We start from the raw sequence: 3,232 nt of genomic DNA, 5'->3' as shown, positions 1-3,232 counted from the left end.
AATTAATAACAAAAGCAAAGAAACACATCGACAACAATACAATAATAATGGGGGACTTTAACACCCCCCTCACTGAAATGGAAGGATCATCTACGCAAAAGATCAACAAGGAAATAAAGACTTTAAACGACACACTGGACCAAATGGACTTCACAGACGTATTCAGAACATTCCATCCCAAAGCAACGGAATACACATTCTTCTCTAGTCCCCATGGAACATTCTCCAGAATTGATCACATCCTAGGTCATAAATCAGGTCTCAACCAGTACCAAAAGATTGGGATCATTCCCTGCCTATTTTCAGACCACAATGCTTTGAAACTAGAACTCAATCACAAGAGGAAAGTTGGAAAGAACTCAAATACATGGAGGCTAAAGAGCATCCTACTGAAGAATGAATGGGTCAACCAGGAAATTAAAGAAGAATTTAAAAATTCATGGAAACCAATGAAAATGAAAACACAACTGTTCAAAATCTTTGGGATGCAGCAAAGGCAGTCCTAAGAGGAAAGTATATAGCAATACAAGCCTTTCTCAAGAAACAAGAAAGGTCTCAAGTACACAGCCTAACCCTACACCTAAAGGAGCTGGAGAAAGAACAGCAAATAAAGCCTAAACCCAGCAGGAGAAGAGAAATAATAAAGATCAGAGCAGAAATCAGTGAAATAGAAACCAAAAGAACAGTAGAACAGATTCACAAAACTAGGAGCTGGTTCTTTGAAAGAATTAACAAGATTGATAAACCCCTGGCCAGACTTCTCAAAAAGAGAAGAGAAATGACCCAAATCAACAAAATCATGAATGAAAGAGGAGAGATCACAACCAACACCAAAGAAATACAAACAATTATAAGAACATATTATGAGCAACTCTATGCCAGCAAATTAGATAACCTGGAAGAAATGGATGCATTCCTAGAGATGTATCAACTACCAAAACTGAACCAGGAGGAAATAGAAAACCTGAACAGACCTATAACCACTAAGGAAATTGAAGCAGTCATCAAAAATCTCCCAAAAACCAAAAGCCCAGGGCCAGATGGCTTCCCAGGGGAAGTCTACCCAACATTTCAAGAAGAATTAATACCTATTCTTCTGAAACTGTTCCAAAAAATAGAAATGGAAGGAAAACTTCCAAACTCATTTTATGAGGCCACCATTACCTTGATCCCAAAACCAGACAAAGACCCCATCAAAAAGGAGAATTACAGACCAATATCCCTGATGAACATGGATGCAAAAATTCTCACCAAAATACTAGCCAATAGGATCCAACAGTACATTAAAAGGATTATTCACCACGACCAAGTGGGATTTATCCCTGGGCTGCAAGGTTGGTTCAACATCCGCAAATCAATCAATGTGATACAATACGTTAACAAAAGAAAGAACAAGAATCATATGATCCTCTCAATAGATGCAGAAAAAGCTTTTGACAAAGTACAGCATCCTTTCTTGATCAAAACTCTTCAGAGTATAGGCATAGAGGGTACATACCTCAATATCATAAAAGCCATCTATGAAAAACCTACAGCGAATATCATTCTCAATGGGGAAAAACGGAGAGCTTTCCCCCTAAGGTCAGGAACGTGGCAGGGATGTCCACTATCACCACTGCTATTCAACATAGTTTTAGAAGTCCTAGCCACAGCAATCAGACAACAAAAAGAAATCACAGTCATCCAAATCGGCGAAGAAGAAGTCAAACTCTCACTCTTTGCAGATGATATGATACTTTACGTGGAAAACCCAAAAGACTCCACCCCAAAACTGCTAGAACTCATACAGGAATTCAGTAAAGTGGCAGGATTTAAAATCAATGCACAGAAATCAGTGGCATTCCTATACACCAACAACAAGACAGAAGAAAGAGAAATGAAGGAGTCGATCCCATTTATAATTGCACACAAAACCATAAGATACCTAGGAATAAATCTAACCAAAGAGACAAAGGATCTGTACTCAGAAAACTATAAAATACTCATGAAAGAAATTGAGGAAGACACAAAGAAATGGAAAAACGTTCCATGCCCATGGATTGGAAGAACAAATACTGTGAAGATGTCAATGCTACCTAGAGCAATCTACACATTCAATGCAATCCCCATCAAAATACCATCCACTTTTTTCAAAGAAATGGAACAAATAATCCTAAAATTTGTATGGAACCAGAAAAGACCCCACATAGCCAGAGGAATGTTGAGAAAGAAAAGCAAAGCCAGCGGAATCACAATTCCGGACTTCCAGCTCTATTACAAAGCTGTCATCATCAAGACAGTATGATACTGGCACAAAAACAGACACATAGATCAATGGAACAGAATAGAGAGCCCAGAAATGGACCCTCAACTCTATGGTCAACTCATCTTTGACAAAGCAGGAAAGAATGTCCAATGGAAAAAAGACAGTCTCTTCAACAAATGGTGTTGGGAAAATTGGATAGCCACATGCAGAAGAATTAAACTGGACCATTTCCTTACACCACACACAAAAATAGACTCCAAATGGTTGAAAGACCTCAATGTGAGACAGGAGTCCATCAAAATCCTAAAGGAGAACATAGGCAGCAACCTCTTTGACCTCAGCCGAAGCAATTTCTTCCTAGAAACATCACCAAAGACAAGGGAAGCAAGGGCAAAAATGAACTATTGGGACTTCATCAAGATAAAAAGCTTTTGCAAAGCAAAGGAAACAGTCAACAAAACCAAAAGACAACCGACAGAATGGGAGAAGATATTTGCAAATGACATATCAGATAAAGGGCTAGTATCCAAAATCTATAAAGAACTCATCAAACTCAACACCCAAAGAACAAAGAATCCAATCAAGAAATGGGTAGAAGACATGAACAGACATTTTTCCAAAGAAGACATCCAAATGGCCAACAGACACATGAAAAAGTGCTCAATATTGCTCGGCATCAGGGAAATCCAAATCCAAACCTCGATGAGATACCACCTCACACCAGTCAGAATGGCTAAAATTAACAAGTCAGGAAATGACAGATGTTGGCGGGGATGCAGAGAAAGGGGAACCCTCCTACACTGTTGGTGGGAATGCAAGCTGGTGCAGCCACTCTGGAAAACAGTATGGAGGTTCCTCAAAAAGTTGAAAATAGAGCTACCATCGGATCCAGCAATTGCACTACTGGGTATTTACCCCAAAGATACAAAAGTAGGGATCCAAAAGTGTACATGCACCCCAATGTTTATAGCAGCAATGTCCACAATA

Source organism: Mirounga leonina, unplaced genomic scaffold (genome assembly GCF_011800145.1).
Source record: "Mirounga leonina isolate KUSES-001 unplaced genomic scaffold, KU_Mleo_1.0 Mir_176, whole genome shotgun sequence".
Lineage (NCBI taxonomy): Eukaryota > Metazoa > Chordata > Mammalia > Carnivora > Phocidae > Mirounga > Mirounga leonina.
Note: the sequence above shows the minus strand (reverse complement) of the source record.